This window comes from Ovis aries, chromosome 7 (genome assembly GCF_016772045.2).
Source record: "Ovis aries strain OAR_USU_Benz2616 breed Rambouillet chromosome 7, ARS-UI_Ramb_v3.0, whole genome shotgun sequence".
Lineage (NCBI taxonomy): Eukaryota > Metazoa > Chordata > Mammalia > Artiodactyla > Bovidae > Ovis > Ovis aries.
This window is the reverse complement of record NC_056060.1, coordinates 74,734,202-74,761,825: the sequence shown is the minus strand read 5'-3', so window position 1 is coordinate 74,761,825 and position 27,624 is coordinate 74,734,202. Positions and strand designations below refer to the sequence as shown.

Sequence of the window (27,624 nt, the reverse complement as noted above, 5' to 3'; positions counted from 1 at the left end):
GCCACAGGCTTGCCGGGATCGGAGTGACCGGCCTGAGGCCCAACAGACTTCTAGATGGATGAGGGGCGGGATTCCGGGCCACGCTAGGACGCGAGGGGCGGCCGTTATGCAAATGAGACCCCTCCCACGTGTCCGAGGCGGCCAGCAGTCCCCGCGGCCCCAGAGCGGCCTGCAGCTTGGGGGCGTTAGGCTCGCGCCTCAGGCCAGGTGTACGCGCTTTTTCTCAATTTTCACCTTCCCTGAGGCAGGATTCGTCGACGTCCGTTGGATTGGCAGGGCACGCAGCCAATGAGTAGCGCGGATTCCCAAGTAGGGCGGGGAGGAAAGGATTGGGGCGTGGCGCTGGGAGGAGTCGCGGAAGCAGAGCCGGGAGAAGGGAGCCGCCTATACGGTTTGCTCAGTTCTTAAATCCTGAAATGTCGATCAATTACTAGTGTCTCGGCCAACCTAGCTCGCTGGGGCGGGGCAATTCGTTCTGAGTTGGTGGCAGCAAAGAACTAGGGCCAGAGCTGGCTTTTTTCTTCTGCCCGCTTGTGGGCGTTGGCTTGGCGGGGCCTGGGCGTGAGGGCGGCTACAGCCCCGGGAGGAGGAGCTGGGTGGAGGACTAAGAAATGAAGATGAAGTTTCTAGGACGGGCCGTCGGCCTCCTGTAATTTAATTTTGCGTGCTTCGCAGAGTCTTGGTGTGAGCTCTGGATATCTAATCTGGCGGGCGGGGGCAGCAGGAGACTGGGAGAGCTACGGGAGAGGCTGACCATTTTTCCCTGTGCGCGGAGGCCTACAGAGTGGGAGGGAGGCATGGGCGTGGTTGCAACTCTTCCCCTTTCTTGATCTCACTTTCCGTTTACCCTGCTTGTCTTACCACTTTAAGCTTCCTAGTTTCATCTCCCAGTTCTCTCGCCACTGCTTTTGTTATTTTCCGTTTCAAGTGCTTTATCCGCCGCTTTGAGTGCTCTGGGAAGTCTGTAGTCAAACCTCATACGTTGAAGTATCATAAAATAACCCGGTCTCACGCCTCAGGATTCTCTTAACCCAGGCTATCGTAAACTCAGCTGAGTGAGAACTCTCAGAGGAGGTAGATAGAAAGGAGCGCAATTCATTCTGTCGTGTTTAAGAGGAATATGGGATAGGTGATAGAAGCAGGCTCCTATAAATGGGCTCCGGAAGGAAGACAGTAACAAAACAGCGGTAACACTTCACCTTATGTGGGGAAGCTGGAGACATTCATTCAGCTTTAACAAGTCCCAGGATGTGAGAGTAAGACGACGAGTGACAGCTCAATAAAGAGCTAAAAATAGCTCAAGAGAAGTGCTATGGGGAACACAAAACAGGGAGCGCATCCAGTCGGGGAAACTAATGTTCCTGAGGGCTTCCTGTAAGAGGTGACATGACAGCCTCTGACCTTTGTCATTCTTTGCATGGGTTGTAGCATGGGCAAAGATAAGAGCAGTGTGTGCTGGGGGCAACTACAAGTTTAAGGTTGGTGTCAATACGTGAGGAGGGATACAAACAAGAAATAGTCTCTTCAGGTGGACGGGATATGCCATGATCTTTTCCCTGAGGCTATGGGGGCGTGGAGAGAAACATCTTTTGAAGGAAGTTATGAGACAGTGCTGGAGAAAAGCTTTTGAGAGTAACAAAAGTTATCTATAATTTGAAAAATAACGGTGACAGAATCCTATGAAGTTAACCAATGGATATTTAAGTTTCTTTTATCTAGTTGTGTATGTAATTTCGAATTTTTAAAAGTACATTTGCTATTAATTTGTTAATCTCACTTCACAATTCCCCTCTCTTTTTCCATTAAAGAAGTTAAGGAAAAAACTTTAACTAGGAAAACTTTTAAAAAATTAGGAATATAAGGATCAAACCAAAAATTTCTATTGAAGTTGCCTTAAATGTTAAGTACGGATTTCTTGATTTTATTCTTAGAAATTCTTGTCTTTTGTGCAGTTAAAAAAGGGAGTTCAGGGAATTAGTGGACTGGAGAGCAATACACAGTCTTTATAGAACTAATGATATGTGATTTAGATATAGGGCCCAGCTACAACTGAAAGCAGAAGAGAACTGTGAGAAACACTGACTCTACAGATCTGTTGTATTCAGTCCTCACACACCTCAAACAAAGCAAGATTGCGAAAAAGCAGACATGCCAATTCTTACACACAAAAACCAAAATTAGAGTTTCAGAAGGGAGAGGTTCTTTTGTATAGTAACTATGTACTGTCTCTCTGCACAGTTATTACATCTTGCCATCTAACTACCACATTCATCATTAATACAACTTTCTGAAACCACAGTGGCAATTTTATCTGTATTTTCATTAGCTGTATGTATTTTTTTTTGTTCTAACTTTTCACTCAGTAAATTGATGTTTCATAAGTTTCATACTTTAAATGGCATCCTGAGTTTGTCCCAAAAAGAGACAGTGTTTGCATTTTTATTTCATATGAAATAAATTTTTGCAATTCTGGAGCATTATCATATACTGACCTTTCTTGGATTTTTTAATATTTTTCTCGTTTGTATGGATTAAAAAAATTTTTTTTCTATTTTATGATTGTGACTCATAATTCCTTAAACTTGTGGCACATTAAAAATGATCAAACTTAGCAAACTTAAGATGAAATGATATTCATCAACCTCAGTAATGGTGCAGCAAAACAGGTAAAGCCCTACCTACTGGTGGGAATGTAAATTAGTACAGTCTTTCTGGAGGACTATGTGACAATATTTTTTCTTTAACTTAAATATGACCATACCCTTCATTTAGCATTATTCTGTGGGATTTATCTTAAGGAAATTAATGGAGCATGCAGGTATATTATTTATGATAACAGTGATGAAGGGGAAATGGCTTAAATATCCAACAATAAGAAATAATTATTTGACCTATAGTCATGAATTAAAAATTGTTTACAGGATTTTTAATGACGCAGGAAAATGTTTTTGGTATAATTAAGTGGAAAAATTAGATACAACAGTTTTGTATCATCTTAACCTCTGTGTAGGATAATCATATATATGAGAATTGCATGAAAATTGGTTATCTCTAGAGGGTAGGATTATCAGTAATTTTTCTAAATTTTCTTTTTTACAGATGATTTTTAAAGCTTGGCTATCAACATTCAACTGAAATACAATTCACTAATCCTACTATTTATGTAGAAATTACTACTGATTTTCAACAGGTGAGATTTGTTTGGCAGATTATAAATAGGGTGTTTCAAAATATTTTTAAAATCCAAAGACTGAGATTTTACACAGTCTGAATAAAACAAAAACTATATGTGTGTCAAATTTTCTCTGATGAACTCCCCAAATCCAGAAGAGTACCTGGAACACAGTAGTAATTCACTTGTTCAGTGTTTATTAAAAGTGACCCGAGACATTAAAAACTGGAAATAATAACTTCACTTTTTCCCTGTATAAGAGGAAGATTCTTTGCTTGCCTCTTACATTTCTGTACTAAATAATACTGCAGAGACCAAAAATTGAAACAAATTCACATCTGAAAATACTTGTACATAGAGATACAAAGATGAATAAGATGAGGTCTAAAACTGTGTGCTTGTGGTAGTAAGGCCTACCCTAAGGAGATTACCTGAGCAAGAATACATTTTTTCCAGAATTACTAGTAAAGAAATTTATGGATATTCTGAAACCCTCTCATTCCCTACCCAGGCACAACCTTCATAAAGGTTGTGGATTGAAGAGGTAATGTTGCCCTGAATCGAGGAGTGGAGTCAGTAGCAGCCTGTAATTTGAGAACCTATCAGCAAACTGGAGTTCAACTTCTTATTATATTTAAGATCTCTATGAATACTGCCATTTTAATTCTTTGGATGTACCCAGTCCCAGAATATTTCTCCAATAACCTGTTACTAAAATTTCACCATCTGCTTCTTTGAATCTTGAAAAAGTCAGTCTTTAAAAGTTCTATTTGAATTGTAGATACACAATAATTGGAATACGACACTACTTTGCCTTGTATGGAAGGCTAAGGCTCCCAAACCTGAAAGAGAGACTTTTCTAGAAAAGTGAATATGTGTAATAGCAGACAAATTGTACCTTCTTCAGTTTTGTAGAGTGCTAACCTTGAAGACAAGACACTCTTGTAGAATACTCTGAAATAATTTAAAAGAAGTAAAAGAATAATTTAAAAGAAGTCACTTAGTTGTGCCAGCTCTTTGCAATCCCATGGACTATACAGTCCATAGATTTCTCTAGGCCAGAATACTAGAGTGGCTAGCCTCTCCCTTCTCCAGGGGATCTTCCCAACCCAGGGATGGAACCCAGGTCTCCTGCATTCCAGGCAAATGTATAGTCCATAGGGTCATAAACAGTCAGACTCGACTGAGCAACTTTGAAAAAAGTGAAGCTGTTGTCTTATATATGGAGACTCAGATTCAATATGCCGTCATTGCTAATACTTATTAACTTCTGTGAAATTATGGCACTTATCCTTCAGAACTTACCCGAAATGAAGAGAAAACTCATTGCTGATCACTTGAAAAAAGAAAAACAATTTTTTAAACTCTCAAATGGAAATTTAACAAAATGAACTACATTGATAACGTAGCTATTTCTCTGAATAAATTGTTATTTTGAGAAGTAGATTAACCCTCTAAAAGAACTAAATACTATGTCAGTTAATTTTTATAAATAATTACCTATTTTTATATTGAGGAAACCTAATTTGTTACCATCTGTTTGCCATGAGATAGTACTCTTCTAGTCATTCTGTATTGAAAGAAACCAGGATTTGGAAATAAGAATTTTAGTTAATTCTTTGTGCACTTCTTAAGGTGCTCAGGAATACTATAATTAGCTATATCAGATACTTTATTATTCTGGTATTATAGAATGAAAGGAACAGATAACTTTTCAGTCAAATAATTTTTTAAAAAGAACAAGGTTAGAAAAGTACAGTATAAAAAAAGTAATATAAAGACATTTTAAATTCTGAACATAGAGGAGGAAATTTTATTAAAGCATGGATTAAAAAATGTAACAAAAATTCTCTATGTAACCCAATAGTCCATTTTATACTAATATACAGAAAGTAGTCACATTATAGAATGCATTTGTATCATTTATAATTATTATAATTTATTACATTGTAGTTTAGTACAGTCAAAATTTAAGTCATATTTCTGTTGTAAATCTAATTCCACCAGTAATCAAAAATTGTTGTTTCTACTATATTGATCTAGCACCTTGAATTATTGATAGTATTCTTTTATCTTTACTGTTTTCTGTTTACTTGTTAGAAGTCTGCAGTTCTATATGCTTGTTCATATTTCTAGAAGAAACTGGCTATAGTTTTTGGTTTTTAGACTATAACACTTCTCTAAATTTATTTATTTCTCTTAAAGCAGATGAATTCTTATGAATTTGAAGTCTTTAGTGGATTTCTCATCTCCCTTCTCACCCCTGTACCCAGTATCACATTTTAATTAACTTTTTCTGATTTTTTGTTAGTCTAATTATTAGAATATTCATGTTATTATCCTGCTTTATATCTAGAGATGTTAAATGTCTTAAATTCTGCATCTGCTCTTAAATATGCTCTTAAGTTAGATATCTTTGTGCAACTCCCTATTAAAACATTTGAAGGCATTGGCATAAAAACAAAACAACCATTTCTGAATATATACATCTTGATATTGCAGATGAAACAGTAATGATTATGATGTTGATATTGAGTTGACTACGCAGTTAACCAAAACTACAGATATATTCACAATATGCAAATAATATGGCTGTAAGATTAATATGGTTGAGAAATGTATGTATATCTATCTTCAAGTTAAAATATCATCAAACATTTCATTTTCCCATGAAAGCTTTTTTAAACATGTTAACAGTGGTTTCATTCAATACTTAGTTGAATTTTATCTTGAAATTTGAAAACTGAGAAGCATGGTATTATGTTTTAATACCAAGAATAAATGTTTAACAGCTTATTCTGCCTATTAGGTTACATTGCTAAATTGAGAAGAAAATGTGACTTGATACATTCTTCTTGGTTGTCTGTGATCTGTGAATATATACCACCGTGGAAGTAATACCACTTCTATTTTTTCTCAAAGCAACAGACTTAAAAGGGAGCCTCATTAATATTAATAATCAAGATTTGTGACTGGTTATATACAGTGAAAAAAAAGAAAGGCAAATGTCACATTACAGTAAGCAATAACTAGATTATCTTGTTAAAATATTGGTCTTACACATAACTTCTTCTTTGTACCCACATCTTTTTATTTATAACCTAAACTACAGAACTGGTATGTAATTTTTGAAACTAACTACATTTCATGATATATAAACTATAATTCCATTCAAGTTTAGAATTATATGTGTTTACACAGATAGGTGATTATCTTACTTTATAATGTATTTCTAGTAGCCTAACAAGCCCTTTTATTTGAGGAGGGGCTCTTGAAGATAATTAGCATATAAAGTTTCATTTCAGTGTAGCTTTAATCACTGATGTAGTTTTCTTTAGCAGATTTTTTACAAATAATAGAGTCACTGTGAATCGATTTTGTCACAACAAAGTGATTCCAAAGTGATCTTTACTGAGTTTTCTTGGATCCTTGCAACTGGAACTTTTGGGGTTGATGAGGTTTGTCAGAAGACAGAAAAGATGGTGTCACTTCAGATCTGATATTCCTGGGTCTGGACTTAAAGATTATCTGTTGATGATTGATTCTTCCCCATGTCCTCTCCAAATTCAGATCTCACTTCTCCAGAGGTTTAGAAGGCCCTATTTGACCACTGCCACACAGAAAAAGACAGAACTCAAGAAAAATAATATTACAAGTTGACTGCTCTACAAGATACAACATAAATCTTAGGTCAAAATTTCATCACTTTTGGCACCAGGCCAGCACACTGTTAATTGAACAAAAAATGAGAACAAAAGCACAGATCCTAAAACTTAATTTCTTCCCCAATGTAATTCACTATACCCTTTAAATATAAGGTATTCTTTTCACCAATATAATTTTTCAGCTATTGGGGCAACTTTTTCTTACAAGGGCTAACATAGAATGGGTAGGACTCATAAATATGAAACAAAGAGGAGGATAGTCAGGTAAAGTAGGGAGGAAGGAAGCAATTAAAAAGTATTTTCCTTCAAATAAAATAATTTTACAGTGTACTTGTTAATATCAGATCTCTGAATGAAACATACATCTAACAAGTTCATGTTCTTTTTATGAGTGCCTTCAGCCATCAGGCTAACATTGTTCTCTTCAAATATTGTTTTACACTCTGCAAATGGAAATAAAGTACACCCATACACAAAAAGGAGTGTTCCTTCAAATTCCTAAGTTCATAGCATTCCTAACCTGCCCCAATGATTCTGGGTAGAATTTTATTTTTTGCAGCAATGATTTGCCCTAATTTTGTAATAAAAGAAATTTTTTATTTTTTCCACATCAAGGAGCAGATAAGTATTTGAAAGAAACAACGACTTTCATAATCGAGATGTTTATATTTCTGTCATCTAAAAATGAGCTCTGCTGGTTCTGCTATAAGCAATTGGTTTAAGTAGAATAAAAACAACATAGTAACTTTCTAAATAAAGCTTAACTGGGATTCATGAAATGTCTACCCATTCTTTTCTCAAATAGGTAAGTACAAAGTTATTCAAATGTTCCCACATAAAATTACTACTATTCCTGACTCATGAAGTCATGTTTTTTTTACATTTTTGTCATCTTTCAGTCCTAGAGTTTCCTGTGATTTTTTACTTATTACAGTGGTGATTAGTACATTGATACATTTAATTCAGAGGCAAGTACTGAATTATAATCTTCATAGTCTTGCCAGCAAGTAAGATGATAAAAAAGAATTATAAATGGCTTCCTGCCCACTAGTGATCTGTGGTAGAATTTGATAGAAAAGATAAACAATTTTGTCACTAATAATGGACCTTAGTGATTTGGTTCTCCTAAATATAGTAAGGGAGCAACTTAAATGGATTTAACTTCTTAATGCTAAGTCAACTAAGCATATGCATATGTTATTAAACTAGTTTAAGATTAGCATGAATTTATAAGCTGCTATTGTCATTTAGTTATTATTTACCAATATTTAGAGACACAGACATTCTAAATCCTTGCACTTTTGCCTCTTGCCAGCATATAAATTTATAAGTAGCTAAATTTCACTTGGTCTAGACTCAACCCATATATTGGGGCTTTCCTGGTGGCTCAGTAGTAAAGAATCCGCCTGCCAATGCAAGAGACACTGCCTCAATCCCTGGTTCAGGAAGATCCCCTGGAGAAGGAAATGGCAACCCACTCCAGTATTCTTGCCTGGGAAATCCCATGGACAGAGGAGCCGGGAGGGCTACAGTCCATGGGGTCACAAAAGAGTCATGACTTAGGGACTAAACAGTAATAACCCGTATGTTACCAAGGAATAAGTCCTTGAGTTTGATAGAAGGCAATGAAAGTGGGCCATCTAAAAGATTATATATTTTGTATGGAATCTTCACCATCTTCTTCTAATCTCACCTTTAAAAAAAAATAGTATTTGGCAGATGGTAGAGAGATCGTTAAAGTAGTAGGCTTTGTTAAGTAACAGTAAAACCTATTGTATAGGTTTTAGAAATCGTTAAAGTAGTAGGCTTTGTTAAGTAACAGTAAAACCTATTGTATAGGTTTTAGAAATCAGGCAATGGATGCATGAAATTAAAATCTGATTAGATGGGGAATGATGTTGTTTCACTTAAACCAGTAGACTATTCCATTTCTTAAAAGTTTGCTGCTAGGTTAGGGTGGATATACAATTGTTTCCTGAAATTATCTTTCATTTACAAGTAAGGTTGTAAGTTTACACTAGGAATACAGAGATATTTCTGGCAAATTGAATTACAAATGGCTAGAATAACTTGTTTTTAGAGATTGCTCTGTAAACTTTAATCCTTACAAAATGATAATTAGGGATTTTGTTTTGTTTTTTAGCCAAATAAATGAAGAATTTCTTATCCACATCACCTGCTAAGGCAAAAAGAGGAAAACATTCTGGGGTCCTGATTTGAGGGGGCCACAATGGAGATTTTCAAATGATTTATCACATAACCAATAAAAGGAAATGGTGACTGGTCAGAGGTTAAAACATAACAATCAAGAATAGGGAAAATAGAGGCAAAACATCACAGAGGTAGAAATATAAAGGAAAATTATAAGAGTATTTAATATTCATTTCTAAAACATTCTGAATGATCTACTCAAATAAAAATGTTTTGCTTCTGATATATTTTCACATTATTCAATATGTTCATTAAGGTACCACTATTACCAGCTATCTTACCAGGCACAGTAGATGACAGATGATGAACAAGGAGCACAGAATCTCCTAGGAGCTTTGTCATACGTATTACCTGAACTGAAAAGGCTTTTCTTTGTACTTCTTGGTTGGTAAAGTATGTTGCTTAAGTACAGGAATGTAGGAATCAAGTAGGCCTAGTTTCAAATTTCAGTGCTAGTATTTAGTTTCTGTACGATCTTAGGAAAAAGACTCAGTCTCACTGAACCTCAGTCCCCCATCTGGAAAATTACTGATAGAATACTTACCTCATAAGGCCGAGGATTCATTAAAATTACATCTGTATCAAGTGTTTAGCAAAGTACAAAAAGTGTTAATGAAATGGATGATGGGATTACTGAGAGCCCTGGGATGGCTAGTTCATAGACTTACAAATCTGGGCCACAAGTTCTAACACCAAATCTAACTTCACTTGCTTCAGTTCCCTGGCATTCATTCTATCACCTTGTTTACTGCACCTCAGGTATCAGGAGATGGGAGACGTTCCACAAAGGTATGTTCCCGCAGAGCCTTTGGTATCCTGGGATCTTAGGCATTGTCAAAGCCTTCTATCACTGAGAAGCGTATGTCACAAAGGAGGTGGGGGTGGTGACAAATGATGAGCTAATCAAAGTAGATTAATGGCGAAAAAAATGTGTAACTCATAAAACCCATTTAGAATTAAGAAATATACCAAACTACTTTATTCTCAACTATGTATGCTTATACATATTCAGGTTTTTCTCTTCTAGTTGGTACTAATTTAGTGTTTTGTTAACAAGTTTTATGTTTAACTTAAACTGTTAAACTGGTTCTTTGGGGAATTTTCCACAGATCTATTAAATACAGAAGTTAACTAGTGATATATAGGAATATGTATTGTTTAACCAGAGAATGTTACAAACCACCACCAGCTTCTCTTCCCACTTTTTATAAACGTTGGAATATTACCTCACGTTTATGCATATCCTCGGCAAGCTCTGATGGAATTAACCATTATTTTAGCCTATCAAATTCTATTTTTACTCACCTCACTTTTTTTTTACTCAATGTTTTTACCTGGCTCATATTTTTATTCTCAGCCACAATACTTGTGATTTTTACTTAGCCTATAATTTTTCCTTTTAATTGGTGCTGACTGTTCTACAAAACTCTGTCCTTATTTTAATTCTTTAATTTTTGTATCTAGCCCTTGGAGTGCTTCGTTTTGTTTATACTCAAACTTTAAACATTAGCCATTTTACTCATGTAAGTCATTTCTCTGAATATTACTTTAAAAATACAGGATTAAGATAAATTTCGAGTCATAATCCACTAATCTCTGAGATTCTTAGTCCTGTTTACTAAAAATTATAAACATCTGAGCTGCGCTGGAATTGGTGGCAAGCTTGCTAAGTACTGACTCCATTCCCCCAAGATTTTTTGCTGGAGAACAAAAGGCCCTTTAAGAAAGACCGTATTTGTAAGAAAACAAAATATTTCATATATACCTATCTAGATTTCCCCTTCATTTTCACATCTGGAGCCTAATCACGTAAACTACAAAGACAGTAGGAGGAGGCAACATCCACAATCTTGATTCACTGTCTTCATAGCACTGGAGGGCAAGAAGCGGTATTAAGTAGCCACAACTCTGTAGCTCCACTCCGGGAGAGGGAAGTGAGAGAAAACTGGGCTAAAGAGGTGTTGGATTGATTTCAAACCACCCCCCCCCCCCCCCCGCCCCGCCAGTTTTAAAAGGAGGCATGTAGTCATTAAAAGAACTCTTTCTTAATGAGGAAAACTGTACATAAAGAAGCTTGTACTGCTGTAGCTGGCTGCAAAACAAAAGGCATGTGCTGTATAACGGGGAACACGCATCCTGCGGTGTGGCTTTGTGAAACTATAAACATCTCAGTTATGTAAAATTAGAGATTATGTTTAATGTTTATATATTTGCTTGCTAATTGGCTGTTAGTACATGTGTAAAACTAAACCCCTTTCCCAATGTGTTAGAAATCATTTTTTACAGAGTGGTAGTATTTAGAAAGGCTTCCATTCTTTAAAGGCTTCCCAGGTGGCTCAGTGGTAAAGAATTCACCTGCCAATGCAAGAGACATGGGTTCAATCCCTGGGTCAGGAAGATCCCCTGGAAAAGGAAATGGCAACCCACTCTGGTATTCTTGCCTGGAGAATCCCATGGACATAGGAACCTGGCTGGCTACAGTCCATGGGGTTGCCAAAGGAGTCGAACACAACCTAGGGACTAAACAACAAACTTGTTCTTTAATGGTGGGAAAGCCATTGCAATAGAGGCTTTGAAGAGGGTCATGGAAAAAAGTGGTTCCAAAGAAAGTGAGGTCTACTAAGATGCTATCTATATACTTTGGAAATTCAGTTTGAGATCTTTTCTCTGTTCTCTGATGGTCTCTGGATTTGTTACAGAACTTTTATCAGGTTTCTATTAGTAATGTATATACATTTTTAAGTTGCATTTCAGATTTAATAACTTGATAAACTACTGTATCTAAGAACTAGGATGAATCATTTTTCTTGCTTTTTCTGCTATATGGCTTTTAAAAAAAAATCCTGATTTCTCACTTGTCTTTTTGTGTATTTCCCCCATTTCTACTTCCCATTATTTTGTTCTAATACTGTATGGCTCCTGTACTATTTCAATTCTTAACACCTCAACATGTCCCCACAAATCTCTGAGCACACACTGTGGTCTTCTCTTTCAACTAAATCTATGCCAGTCAATATGTCTCTCAGTTCTCCTGGCAAACTTGTTCTTTTATGCAAATTGTATACAAAAATATGACTTGCATATCTTTAAAATGTGATATAAACAAAAAGAATAATACTGTTAAATTACTGTTCGTAATCACAAAATTATATTTTTAAATATAGGAGTTATTTAAAATCCCTTTCATTATGAGGTTATTACTATGCAAGTAATTTACATTAAAACACATTCTATCCAACAGATGTGCTGATTTGTGGGCTGGTTTTGCCAGTTTTAATTCACATGTAATTCATGTAGATCTCATGCCAGCAACAACTAACAGTAATACTACTTTATCTAAAAAATGATAAACTATTTCCATTTATGTTATTATAGTCCTCAAATTTTATAGTCCTTTACAGAAAAAAAAGGCATGTTGATAAACTGTAATTTTCCATAACACATTTTCTCCAAATCTTAGTATAAAACACGAGACATGTTTATTTTGCACACTCTACTTTTATAGAACAACCAGATTTGTGATTGATTTCTTTATTTTATTAGATTTATCAATATACATGGCAGCTTTCTCAAATCTCAAAGTTCCAAAAGTATGTCATTTTAAAGGTGAAAAATCATTTTCCTTTAGATGTCATCTTCCTAGAAAGCTATTAAAGTCTATTTATAAACAAAAATAATTGATAAACTAACACACTTTAGAAATCAAAATATTTTAAATTATTTTAAATGAATACAAGATATGCTTTTTTAATTAACTATCATAGTTAAATTTAATCACAAAACAAAATGACTTGTCCCCACTAATTTGTCAAGTGGAGTAAAGTCATTGGGTTTTTACACTTAATATAAGTTTTAAATGTGATTATTAAATGATAATATTTTATCAATTATAGGAAATATTCATTTATAGGAATTTCCTTAGGTCCATCAATCTTTTTAGGCCAAGTTTGAGCCCATGTCAACCTTCAAGGTTAGATTCAGCGCACCTAACCTGCCTACTAAGTTTTCAATTTAAGAATATGAATTTCACTGGTAAGACAGGGAAATAAACAGTGGCTAAATCATTGTTCAACTTACAAAAAAAAAAAAAAGCTAAAGTAAATGGGATAGTTTTAAATAACTACTTAAAAAAATTTTTTTTAATTTAAACAGGAATGGCCAATGATATTGGGTTTAAAATTTCACAAGGTAGCCTTAAAAAACAAAATAAAATAAAAATTGTGACATCACCACCTTACTGATCAAAAAAAACAACCTATGCTTCAACAGTCACTGAAGGGGTAACAACCACTTGTAATCTACATTTAAAAGTAATTTTAATCATAGCTAAAACAAACTAAAAACAAAGAATTCTATTAAGAAATAACAAAAATGATAAACATTTAATAACACCTAAAATGTATATACTTAAGATCCTAAACAAAAATATTAACGGTAAAAGGGCGTTGAAAATTTTTTTCAACAATTCCATCTTATAAAATCATTTCTAAATAGCTCATATCCTTTGCTTTGGTGTTTTGTCTCCTATCAGCTAAACATTTTACAGTAGAAAATCACTTATGTTCTTTTCAAATGCTTGGCATTATAATGTGATCTCATATCTTTCCTCAAGTTAAATTTTGCTCCACATATTCCACATGTATACAGATGAATATCCATGTGCTGCTCCAACTGTTCATTATTTGGAAATATCTGAAAGCAGACCTGGCATATAGTCTCACCAGCAGATAAATGAGAAATCATATGCCGTACATGGTCATGTTTTCTGAAGTTGCCTTGATCACAAATGGAACAGACATACCTGGCCATGCCTTTGTGCATGTCATTGTGCAGGCGCAACTGACGTTCTCTTAAAAACTGCTTCCCACATGTCTGACAAACAAACTGTTTTTCCTTGGTATGAACAGTATAGTGTTCTCTTAAGTGACACCGCTGATAAAATCCTTTCCCACACAGGTTACAAAAATGCTTTCGTCTGTGATCTCTTTCATTCTCTTCCATGATGGCACTCTTAAACACGTCTTGGTCTAGGCAGCTAGACATATGTTCAACCACTAGATTTTCAGTTTCAAATCGCTGGCCACAATTAGGACATCGAAAAGGACAGGCAGAGTGTTTAAATAACTGCTTCTTTTGGATACTGTTTATCTGGAAATGATTGTCTCTAAAATCATCCAACATTTCAACAAACATATCCCTTATTTCTGACTGTTCATCAGGATTCTCTTCCATATCCATCTTCTCCTCGGCATTTCCTAACCCGTTCATTGTTAGATCTTGGGGCTCTCCGCATCTCTGGGCATGCTCCTGAAGCTGTCTACCCTTCACAAGTATTTGTCCACATTTGCCACATGCACAGATATTTTCGATGTGTTTGGCCAAGTAATGAGATGACAGGTCCTCCTCAGTTATTGTGAGCCCACACAGCTCACAAGAAGCATTTTCAGTATCCTCTTGTACAGGGCTGCTATTGTTCGGGGGCCTCATATTTTCTAAACCACCTCTTTCATCAGCATTTATTGACATCCGAGGTTTTAGAGTTTTCCTCCCACTTTTTTTAATACTGACATCTTCTTCAACATAATATCTATAAAATGGCTCTTCAGCTTCGTCTTCTAACTCATCATTGTCAGTGGACTCATTACAGTCTTTATCAGTAACTTTAATAATGTTAAAGTCTTTCAGTTCATCTGTAGGAATATCCTCTGGTTCCATCTTAATGATGATTCTTTTCCTCTCAGCGGCTCTGCTCTTTTCTTCACTGGCTAGTTCAGACTCCACTGTGCTACTTTTTCTGCTTCCAGTGGTTGAAGCTGAATCATCAGCAGCCTGGCTTGTGTCTCCTCTGTATTTGTCTGTCTGTGCAGAAAAGGTTTTAGAAGAATCCTTTTCACCAAATTCAGCTTTGATATTACTGTCTTTTCCATCTCTAATATCCACTAATCTATGATAGGATCTTGTGTTTTGGTATGAATGTCTGTTAGTACAGGTTAGCACATGCTCATCTAATAATTTTTCACAGCTAAAGCCAAATCCACAGCTATCACAGGTAAAACTCCGTCCAAAGCGTCGTGATACACGTTCTTTTGGAGTAGATAATTTGGACACAGAACTCTTTTTACATACATCAAATAATGGCTCAGGAAAATTACCTAATTGCAACGACTCTTCATCAGGCTCTCTATTATGTGGTGTATTCACTGTTGAACTTGGCTCTGCACACCACCTATTAGCTTCACTGCCATTTCTAGCCACAGTGTCTTCATACATTCTCACCCCAAATATCATTTTGCTGTTCTGTTTGCTAGAAGCAGAAGATGAACATTTTGAACTAGAACAATCTGCATCCTGTATGTCTTCTAAGCAGTCAGGAACATTGTACAGCTGTAGGTAGTTCATTGCCACTTTAAACTGTTCAAAACTGGAAGGAGCTGTCATAATTTTTCCTAAATACATGAACTGCAAAATGAGATCAAAACACTCAGCACTAATTTTCATGTTGCTGAGATTCAGTTGTGCAGTACTATGCTGATGGTTCATGAAAAACATTCTAAAATAGGAGCTACAAGCAGCTAGAACTGCTTTGTGTGCTTGAAAGTAAATGTCATCAATTGCAATACAACAGTCACAGAGAAAACCCCATTCCCTTTGGTTGTTTAGCTGCTGAAGGACGTAGCTGCTGTGGCTGGGCTTTGCCATCTTCTATTAATTAGAGACCTATGTAAAACAAAAACATTAAAATCAGACAAGAAATCAGAAAAGCACTTGAAAAAAAAAAAGCTGTCCATTCTAACATTGTAAAACTCAATTAATATATACCTGAATCACTTTTAAAACTTGAAGACACCCAGCCATTTATTCAAGCTTCTCATTTTTAAGAAATACAAGCAAAGTTATCAAAAGCAAAACCCATCATTTTGGTTTCATTACAACTCTAGAAGGAAACATGCAATTTAAAACTAAATTTGAAAGGAAAAAAGACACTAGTTTTAAAGTACTTAAAGAATACAAACAGTGAAAGCAAATAAAATAGCAATTTGAATTGAAAGTAATTCAATTGCCAAATATTAAAAAAAACTCTTCAGGTGATTGATATAAAGGAATTATTGCTCATCCTTAAGTGTGATGCAGGAAATTTGGCTGTGTTAAAAGCATCCTATCTTTTAGATACACATACTGCTGTGTTTACTGATGAAATGATACATCTAAGATATGCTTGAGAATAATCTAGTGGGGTGGGTATAGGGCTATAAATGATACAAGATTGGTCCTGTGGTGATAACTATTGAAGCTAGGAAGTAGACGTAATTCTATTTTTGTATGTTTGAAAGTTTCCTTAGAAAAATTCTACTCACTAAAGCTTATTAGACTACATGCAAATGGCACTAAGCAAATAGGTTTGGTCAATGCCTGTTTCTTAATTTATTAGAGAAAGAGTAATTCTGTATAAAGAAACGGGACCTATTTGGGAAGGAGGTATCTGTCCTTAGATTATAAATTTTTCTTCATTTTTCAATTATTAAAAAATATACAAAAGTAACACATGCTTACTGAAAAAAATTAAAACATAAAAGTACATAAAATAAAAACACACCTTAGGTCACATACCTCTTTCCAGAGATAACCTCTCCAATTATTTATCTTCAAATCTGTTTATATGCATACATACAGAGTCAACAGCTATTGAGTACCCACTACATGCCAGACAAATAGTTTTGCTTTGGTTTAAAAAAAATTTTTTTTAACCTAAATGATATTGTACTGTATATACCTTCTGCAACTAATTTTCTTCACTTATCAACATATAAATATTTTTAATATACAGAGCTGATGCTGGATAAAGACAGGAGCACTGTAAGTCCGATTATATTACAAAGCTAAAATAAGATCCAATTTCAGCCTTAATTTTTAACCTGTATAAATAAAATTTCAGAATCTATCTTCTACTTGAAAACAAGTTCCTATGCAATTTGACTGAACATAAAAGAACAACTGAACAAGCTGTTCATAGAAATAAAACATTCACATCTCAAAACCTTTTAATCCCTGCAATGGTATTAGAAATTATCTAAATTTACTTACTTCTACTTGCTTTTTATCTGTTTGTCACAAATCACATACCCCTTTCCCCTACTGCCTAAAGATCACCCTGCTTGTTTTTTTCCTGCCTGAAATCAGAGTTACACAGTAGGGACGTGCCCCTGGTGAAATGAAGATGGCTTATGAGACCTACAGCCATCTTTAAATTGAAACGTCTGGCCTTTTCTATAAGCCAGATCAAATAGTATTACAAGCAGGTATAATATTTCAACCTTGTGTAACTTAGATATCTGTACCAGAATTGAGTCATGTTCAGTATGTAGCTATATACAAAATGCAATGTATGCTCAGGTATTTATCAGTGTTATTTATAACTCGAAATGCGTGGTAATAAGGGAGTTGTAAGTAAACCAAGGTAAATCCACTTCCTAAAATTCACCGCCATGTGGCCTTTATAAAATTATATTTATGAATGAAGGCTATAAAAGAAAATGAGAAAAGTTTTCAGGATGGAAAGTCAAGTAAATAACCACAGACTACGAAGTTTTAAAAATTACAATAACATAAAACAACAAAAAACTTTCACACACACTCACACACAAATATTGACCCCCTTCAAGCCCATTTTATGTAGGATGAGATCTCTAGATCTATAGACATTTTACAGCAAGGGTCCCCAACCTCCAGGATTTAATGCCTAATGATCTGAGGTGGAGCTGACGAAGTACATAATAATAAAGTGCATAATAAATGTAATGCGATTGACTCATCCCAAAACTACCCCCCTGGCCCCAGACCTTGGAAAACTTGCCTTCCACGAAACCGGTCCCTGGTGTCAAAAAGATTGGGGACACCACTGTTCTACAGGATTCAGAGAGACCTTTAATGAATAAAGAGGTAGAAGGATAGATATTATCTCAAATTTTCTTCTAATAATAAGAGTTGTTAAAAAATGAAACAAACTCATATAGAGGATAATGACTGTCCCATTTAGAAGCAGGGGAGAAATTCTGTTAAGGACAGTGCAGTGAACAGGGCACAGGCTGTGGGTCAGACAGGCCTGAGTTCCAACTTAGCTTTGCCACCTTAGATGACTTGTTTGTCCTCACTGACCCCAAGTTTCCTGAACTGTCAAAGTGGGGATAATTACACCTCAAAAATGGTATCAAACATGAGGCTTCACAGGAGCCATGTGTGAAATGTTCAGTGCTTGGCACATGACAACTAATGGAAGGAATAGTGGCAGTTGTAATGGTAGTGTTGCTTCCTTAAGCACAGGAGGGAAGTCTGACTGTTGCTGCTGCTGCTAAGTCGCTTCAGTCATGTCCGACTGTGAGACCCCATAGACAGCAGCCCACCAGGCTACCCCGTCCCTGGGATTCTCCAGGGAAGAACACTGGAGTGGGTTGCCATTTCCTTCTCCAATGCATGAAAGTGAAGTTGCTCAGTCATGTCCGACTCTTCGTGACCCCATGGACTGCAGCCTACCAGGCTCCTCTGTCCATGGGATTTTCCAAGCAAGAGTACTGGAGTGGGGTGCCACTGCCTTCTCTGGGAAGTCTGACTAGGCAGTCTTAAAATTTCCTTCTAAATAAGAGCCCATCCGTATGAAAGCCAGCAGTTTATCTGTTAAAACTTTCAGGTTTAAATATCTTGTGCTTGAAATATTGACATTAAGAGCTTAAAAGTTCCAAAGACCTTTGTAATCTAAAGGAAAAGCAGTTTTATGGTCAGCAACCAAAATGAATGCAGCCACATAGACCAATATGATAGGCACATCTGTAGCTACAGTTATAATTCACTTAGTGAACATACATTCTGTGTTAAACAAAACACTAAAACAAGTAAGAGAATCAACAGCATTTTAACACACATTAACTCAAAAATCGAGTATTCTGGTGTACCAGGCACTGTATAGAGTACTGAGAATCAGCAACAACATAGGTATCCTATAATCTCAAGGATACATCACTGAGGGCAATTTATTGTTCTAGATGAGTTACTTTGCTCAACACATACATACTATGCACGAAGGCAATGTGCTGTGATGGACAGAACAAGGGCTCGGGGTCCAACAGACCTGAGTATGAATCCCACCACCACCATGTCTCTGTATTTCTATCTTCCCCTCATACAGCTGGAAGCTGAACAAGTACCTTTTTGTCAAAAATTAATGCTAACACTACAGCTCTTAGGCTGATCTAAAACTAGTTTCTACAACAATACAAGTTCTGAGTAAAGCTGATTTTAGGGAGAGTAACCTTTACTAGCAATCATTCACACATTAGCATGAACAACTCTCTTCTTGTTACACCTCATTCAGAAAAGCTTTAAGGTGGCTTAATAACACCAAAACAAAAACAAACAGAAAGGCAGGAGGTGGAATCATGGGTGAAGGATCTAAATTCCTGTGAGACTTTTAGTTTGAAAAAGTTTAACCAGCTTTCTCAAATTCAAAACCAGCTACCAAGCACATTAAGAATATTCAGTAATTTAGATATTCAGAGGCTTTTAGAGCTTAGAGATCTAATCTGGTCCCACAGGCTTATTTCACAGGACAATGATGTAGTGCTGTTAAAACAATGTATCGAGGAGGGTTAACTGTGGTAAAGTAGGAACTGGGATTCCTGACCATCCAGATGGTACTAACCACTAAACAGTGATTACTACATACTCCTTGCAGTGTGCCCTTCTGCAAAGAATAGTCAGCAAAGATTGGGCATGAGTCCTTAACATGAGATTTATTAAGATCCTTGCACAAAAAAACTACCCAGAACTCCATCTGTAATGTGGCTGTGTCTATATATGTGCATCTAATCTTATTCAGTAGATGTGTTCCCTAAATTATATTTTAAGCTATTTCAGTAAATTTCTCATTGACATAGTAAGGTTTCAGAAATACTTTTCCTTCATTGCTAAATCTCTTAAATGGAAAAAAACAGTTTTGCTTGATGTTTCTGTTGCCCTACTGCTGCTGCTGCTGCTGCTGCTGCTGCTGCTGCTAAGTCACTTCAGTCGTGTCCAACTCTGTGCGACCCCATAGACAGCAGCCCACCAGGCTCCGCCGTCCCTGGGATTCTCCAGGCAAGAACACTGGAGTGGGTTGCCATTTCCTTCTCCAATGCGTGAAAGTGAAAAGTGAAAGTGAAGTTGCTCAGTTGTGTCAGACTCTTAGCGACCCTATGGACTGCAGCCTACCAGGCTCCTGCATCCATAGGATTTTCCAGGCAAGAGTACTAGAGTGGGTTGCCATTGCCTTCTCTGATAAGGCGAATAACCACCCTCTAATCTGTGTCACTGACTTGCATTACTAAGAACACTCTTCTGAGAACCATTTGCATAGCTCAGGGCTTCCCAGGTGGCTCAGTGGTAAAGAATCTTCTGCCAATGCAAGAGAGGTGAGTTCAATCCCTGGGTTGGGAAGATCCCTGGAAAAGGAAATGACAACCCACTCCAGTCTTCTTGCCTGGAAAAATCCCACGGACAGAGGAGCCTAGGGGGCTACAGTCCACAGGGTCACAAAGAGTCAGACATGACTAAGTACACACACATACGCAGTTGAGTTTACAGTTCAGCATCCCAATCTCTGAACTACTAACAAATTACCTCTGGGTCTCAAAGGTTATTGTTAAGTACATACATTCATTTCCTCATATCTATTTCTATGTCTTATATGATAAATGTATATGGACTTGACTTGAGGGCTATAGACTAGATTTTAAGAAGCCTGAAATATAGTGAAAGGATTCTCTTCTGCTTATAAACCAGAATATCAGAATGTATTAAACACCCACAATGTTCCTAACAGCATAAAGCACTGAGGTGGACGGTGGAGAAGGATGGTATACAGTAGAGCTAATTACATATGAGGGATTACATTTTATTTTTTTATTTTGCTGAGCGGTGCAGCTTGTGGGATCTTAGTTCCTCAACCACAGACTGAACCCGAGCCCCTGGCAGTGAATGTGCAGGGTCCTAAATCACTTGACCACCAGGGAATTCCCTGAGGGATTACATTTTAGACCAAGAAACAATTTGAGAAAAATACTAGATTATATTCAATAAAGTTCAGTAAGAGTTTAGAAAGAGAAAAGCATGAATTGTACTAGAACGGTGGCCTTTAGGAAGGATTTGACTAAAGTCTCCATAAGTGAGGATAAGAAAGAAAAGTAGACAGCAAGGGGAAAGACATTTCGGATATCTGCATTGGTGTGTATGTAAAAAATTGGGGAGAGGTACACATCAGCAAAAATAAAAGCTTGAAAATGTAACGGGAGGGAAGATAAATTTGTTTCACTAGCCTTACTATCAAGCAGATGTGTCTGTATGTGTGTGTAACATATATCTGCTTAAACTGGAGCCTGGCAAGTCAATAACAGTAAGACATACAGTATTATATATAAAACATGTATATGTGCATTTAAATATGTACATCATTTTATCATTTAATCCTCGTAACAATCCTACAAAGTATGTTCTAAGACCCATTTCCAGATAAGAAAACAGAACACAATGTTCTATAACCTTCCTAAGGCCACAGAGTACTTGGTGAGATTAGAACACAAGCAATACGACTCTTGAGCTTGAGATCATAGCCTTAATGCCTTTGCCGCCTATAAAAATAAGGTCACCTTGGCAAAGTTCTTCCTAGAATACCATTTTCCAGGGTATACAGTGCTCCAATCTCTAAATTTAACCTCAGTAAAATTCTTTAGGTTTTCTCCTTGAGATTTCCAGGAAGAACTGGTTATACAGGTTTGTTTCCTAAAGAGAACAGGTTTTTATTCAAGATACTGAAACTGGACAGTCATGACCAAGTTTAGAAAATTTTATTCACTTTTTAGAACAGGCATCCTGACTGATTATTAGACTGCAAATTCAGTACTTAGTACAGGAAGTTCTGAAATTATACTGGGTTATGTTCCAAAACTTTAAGTTATTTGGAACCTGAAACATATTCCCATAGAAACAAAGCTATAAATGGTGGCTCCATTCTGTCCTCACACCATAAAGTCTTTAAAAACCCCAATGAGGCTGTGTATTAGTTCATCCTAACTGTGCTATGCTATGCAGTGCATGCCATGCTAAGTCAATTCAGTCGTGATTCACTCTGTGTGACCCTATGGACTGTAGTCCGCCAGGCTCCTCTGTCCATGTAAGTCTCCAGGCAAGACCACTGGAGTGGGTTGCCATGCCCGGCTCCAACGGATCTTCCCCCCAGGGATCGAAGCCGAGTCTCTTAAGTCTCCTGCATTAGTAGGCAGCTTCTTCACCACTAGCGCCAACCCATTCTATAGTAGTATTAATACTTGCACCTTTAGCACTAATAGAGGGACTATACAGCAATGCCTACTACACTCAGCTCTCCAAGACAGGGACAAGGCTTAATGGATTTTGTGTTCCCTGTGCCTAGCACAATTCCCATGGAGTTGGCACTTAATGCATGCTTGTTAAATGAAAATATTAAGAACCCAGGGAGCAGACACTGATAGATTTGAATACCAGCCCTACTACTTACCCAACTACAAATTTTCTTCACCTCTCTGAGCCTGGTTTCTCAACTATAAAACAGAGATAACCATACTCCTCATGGAACTCTTATATAAACCAGAGATGAAAACTGTCTTTCCAATCCAAGAGCAATGGAATTTTTCTTAAACATTAATATCATCATTGTGAACAAAATTCACAGAATTTTACCAAGTGATCAAGTTCAACCTGCTGCTTTATAGATGAGAAAACAAACTGAGGCCCTGAGAAATTAAGTCATATACTCAAAGTCATATCTAATTTTTGTAGATGACAGAATAGGGCCTTGGTCTCTTTAATTCTGGTCTGGGGCTCCTCCTCCAATTCCAACAGCTGCCCCCCACATACAGCAACACATGGCTGGCTACTAGCTCTTCTGCATCAGTTTTTTCTGAAAAATAGGAACTGTTCAAATTTGCAAGGTTTGTTCGCACCTACACAAAATGGCCTGAGGCTGTTACACTTTTGGAGAGTATAGTTTGTGGGGTGGTTAGTATTTTTCTGTCTCCTTACTTGTCCAGGCAACTGCTATTACTTCTAAAAGGTCTGTTGATCTCCTGTAGCCCAGCACTTCTGTTATGGGTTATTAAATTCAACAAAAACTCATTGAAACTGAGTCTACATAAATAATTTAATTTTCTGTGAGGACCCAGGGAAGTGTTCTATGAGTATGATAAGGTTTTAATTCATGCACTTTGTTTAACCTATCTTAATTTTTGATAGGCAACAAACTGCCTTACTCTTTGCTGAGGTTGTCAACCAAAGAACTTCTGAATAACTGAGGTGTTACTGTAGTCAAGGTGCTAGGTCTAGGAAATGAATTTATTCACACAGAATGCAAAGGAAACATAGTGACTGCTGAAATATTCTCTCTCTCCAGGAGTGGAAGAGGAAACGCATTTAATTCAGTCTGCATTTTGATCTGTTCATCCTGAGGAGGCAACATGGCATCTTCTGACCACCAGAGGGCACTGGTTGAACAGAAGGCTTGTCTCAGCAAAAGGCAGCTTCACCAGGAAGTCCCTTTTTGCACGTGGCATTCGTATTCTTAGGGTTCATTTTGTGGAACCTTATTCTTCAACATACTTACTCTGTGACTTTGTCTGGGACCCACCTAAAACTGCTCTTCCCCCGCCTCCATCATGCACTAACCACCCAGGATACTCGTGAGTCACCTAGGACTTCTGCCTCACAGTTAACTAAGTCTTGCCAATTTTCTCACTAAATATTTCTCAAATTTGCCCCTCTATCCCATCCTTACCTTTCCTGTCCTTTGAAGCATCTATCTTTACTCCTAAATTATTACAACAGGCTCCTTAACTGGTTCCTCAAATCTATCCTTCACCCTCAGATGATTCATAAAGAACAAAAATCAGACCCTGTCATTCTGCTTCTCTGAGTCCTTTCACATACCCTCAGACTGAAATGCAAACTCCTTAAGGAAAGCATACAAAAGCCCTTCCTGTCCACCCATCTAGTCTCCTACGTGGTTACTTACTGCTTCACACTTCAGACAAGCAGCATCAAACTGCTTGCCACCTCCCCCATCCTCCAACTCCATATACTTCACGTATTTCTTATCTCCATATTTATTCATGCTAACTGGTTTTTAACTGTCTGTTTTCAGCCAACTGTCTGAACCCACCACATATCTTTTAAGAATCAATCACCTCCAGAAAGTCCTCTGGAGACCTCCCTCTCCCACTGATTTAGGTTTTGATATTATTGTGTATTATCTCCTTATTTTGCACTGACTCTGCTATTTTTTAAATAATCAGAACAGCAACATAAAGCAGATGTTAATGCACAGACTAACCAGACTGCCTGGATTCAAATTCTGGCTCTGTCACTTAGTAGATGTATGAACTCAAGCAGGTTACATCTAATCTGTGCCTCAATTCTCTCATCTGAGAATGGGGAAGATAATCCTCCCTAGGGCTTCCCTGGTGGCTCTGGTAGTAAAGAATTTGCCTGCAATCCAGGAGACCTGGGTTCGATCCCTGGGTTGGGAAGATCCCCTGGAGAAGGGGAGGAGCAAGGAGGGCCACAGTCCATGGGGTTACAAAGAATTGGACACAACTGAGCAACTAACACACAATTTTCCCTAGGGTTTAGGGTTACTATAAGGAGGTGTGTCATGGAGCAACTGCTAAAAAGAATCAGTTACCACAGTTATCCATATGTTGGTCTCCCAACTAGACCGTGGGCAACTTGAAGGCCAGGACTTTGGCTTGTTCGATTCTCTGCAGCATGGTGTGTACTCAGTAAATGTTGCTGAATGAAAATTGGTGAGGCAGCTCTAAGATGATGGGAGGGACTATCCAGCTTCCTTCTTTCAGCAAGTCCACATATATTTTAAAATTGTATTGTTTTCAACTGTGTAGCTCCAAGTGTTAAATTTTTAATTCTAACCAAAATCCTGAAAACTTCACACACCTTGAAACCAGTAAAAAGAGTATCATAAAAAATATGTTCAGAGGCTTCCCTGGTGGCTCAGTAGTAAAGAATACGCCTGCCAGTGCAGGAGACTGCTTCAACCCCTGATCTGGGAAGATCCCACATGCTGCAGAGCAACTAAGACCATGTGCCACAACTATCGAGCCTGTGCTCTAAAGCCCAGGAGCTGCAACTACTGAGCCAGTGTCCTAGAGCCTGTGCTCCACAACACGAGAAACCATCCCAGTGAGAAGCCCATAAACCACTACTCTACAGTAGCCCCTGCTTGCCACAGCTAGAAAACAGCCTGCAGCAATGAAGACCCAACACAGCCAAAAATAAATAAATTAAATCATTAAAAACAAAAAAAAAAGCACCTGGCCTCCAGAATTTTGAAAAAATTAAATGAAAAAAAAAAAGGTATGTTCATTCTAAGAAGCTTAACTCCATTTTTAAGTCTTAAGTCTATTTAATATTTCCCCTCATCTCAAACTAACTAACAAAGCAAACACCTTTCTGCTTTCATACAAATAATGTATCATTCAAACTGGGATGCTCTATCACCACACTCAATGGCAGGGATTATGATGATGTGGTTCCCCTGCTTCATTGTAGGCTACCTGAGATCAGGGCACTATCTTAGTCATCTCTGTGTCCCAAGCCTCTAACAGTTGCCTGACATTTAGTTGGTATTTGATCAGTTTTTGAATGAATAAGCGTTGAAGAAGGCAAGTTTTATTTTGCTTATGAACTTTTTGCATTATTTCAATTATGGCTACTTTTATATAATAGTCAAAAATTACAATGTGATTTCCCATCCGTTATGCAACTGATTTTTACAACAGCCCTGAGGTAGGTATTTTTACTATCCTCATTTTGTGAATGAAGAAACAGGTTCAGTGGTTGATACTCAAGTGCTCATCTTATAAGATGGGACTCAAACTCTGACTCTTGATTCAGAGCCCTAAGTTTCAGTGTTTTCAGCCAGAAAACACTCTTTCTGGCAATGACTATTAACTGAAGTGTCCCTTTGGACATTCTAAGCCTCCCAGAGTCACCCCATTCTTAGAAAGCCCCATACTACAGGCAGAATGCCCTGCTCTCCCCATTTCCTCTTCCATCTGCTGACTCCCACTACCCATCAAAGGAAGCCCTCCTCTAATACAAAAGATTTAAAGTGAGGATGGAGCTCAATTACTCTAAAAATGATCACATCTCAAACAGACAACAGAAAATCTGGTTGGAGATTTAATTATTTTAATTTTCCAATTTTATTTTGAAAGTGATTTTAAATTCAAATCACAGAAAAAGAAAAAAAAAACCCTCATGTCCTCAACACTATCAACCAATATTGTAATTTAACTTCTATGTACTATTTCAGAATAATAATTTGTTTTCAGAATATCAGCTACTTCACAGCTTACTCTTCTTGAAAATACCAGGCTAAGAAATAAGTGATTCTGTACTTTTAAGACTTCTTATATGTGCCATAATATGAGTATACTTAGAAATATAACTTAAATATGTACTGTCTCCTTCTAGGCCACATCTGAAACCCACAGTCATTAATCTTCTTCTTTCCTCTAGTTTCCTTTCCTTGATGTTTGGCATGTTACCTCTGAATACAGATCCAGAGGGACCTCTCACCCTGTATCAGCAGAGTGGTATCTTGGCAGTGGTCTTAATGATAAGTATAACTACTCCTCCCCAACTATAAATTATGAAACTCTTTACAAATGTGAGGGTTTGGTTTTGCTTTAATGAGTTTGGCCAGTATAAATCAACCTATCAAAGGCTTGACACCAACATTAACATTCAAAGTGTGAGAACTAGTCTGCTAAGCTACAGTAAGTACTTCATAAGGACAAATCTAAAATAGCAGCCCTGTTATATTTAAACTCTCATGTCTTGTTACTTAATCATAGAATTTTAAATCACTCTAATGCAAAACTTTCCCTTTTTCTCTACCTCGCCAGTTCTCACCAACCAGAATAGTGAACAGAGAGCATGAGTTCATGAGTCCATGAGTCATCACCGCTGTCCCTAGCCAGGGTGAGGTACACACAGCAGCAGAGTATGACCAAATGTTGCCCTCTCTCATTTTACACAAGGAATTGACTGTTAACAGTGATTATCTCTAAGGAGTGGGAGTCAAAATTACTTTCATTTTTGTTTTTTATGTACTTTGGTATAGGTTGAATTTTTATAAAGAAAATGAATTTTATATTTTAAAAAAAGCATTTCTATTCTGAGGGGGAAAAAAAAAGACATGAACCAGTTTTAATTTGGTTCCCCAAAGAGTATTAGAATAATTTCAATTTTTACGGTAAGAGATAACAGCACAAGAAAATGTCAGGAGACAAGCTCCTACAGGGACCAAAGTGCCCTCTCAAGCAAATTTTTTTTTCTTTTCAAATGTATCTCAATTTTGGGGGGCAAAAGGAAAGACAGATTATAGCTTAAAAATAAAATTTATGGAAAATTTTCTCTATTTTTATCTCAAATGGTTCTCTCTCCCCTTTGGACCAGAGCTTAATTGCAAAGGCTTAGCACTTCTCATGGATGAAGGAG

General features: G+C 36.9%; 1 long non-coding RNA gene and 1 other non-coding gene across 2 annotated transcripts; both read left to right on the top strand.

The window, feature by feature from the left end:
* Positions 1-347: 347 nt before the first annotated feature.
* On the top strand, positions 348-25,426 carry LOC114115633 (uncharacterized). The gene is made up of 2 exons (XR_006060411.2): positions 348-7,642; positions 8,981-25,426. It is a non-coding gene; the product is annotated as an uncharacterized LOC114115633 (long non-coding RNA).
* Positions 4,443-4,511, top strand: LOC114115953 (small nucleolar RNA SNORD2). The gene has a single exon (XR_003590057.1). It is a non-coding gene; the product is annotated as a small nucleolar RNA SNORD2 (small nucleolar RNA).
* Positions 25,427-27,624: the final 2,198 nt, after the last annotated feature.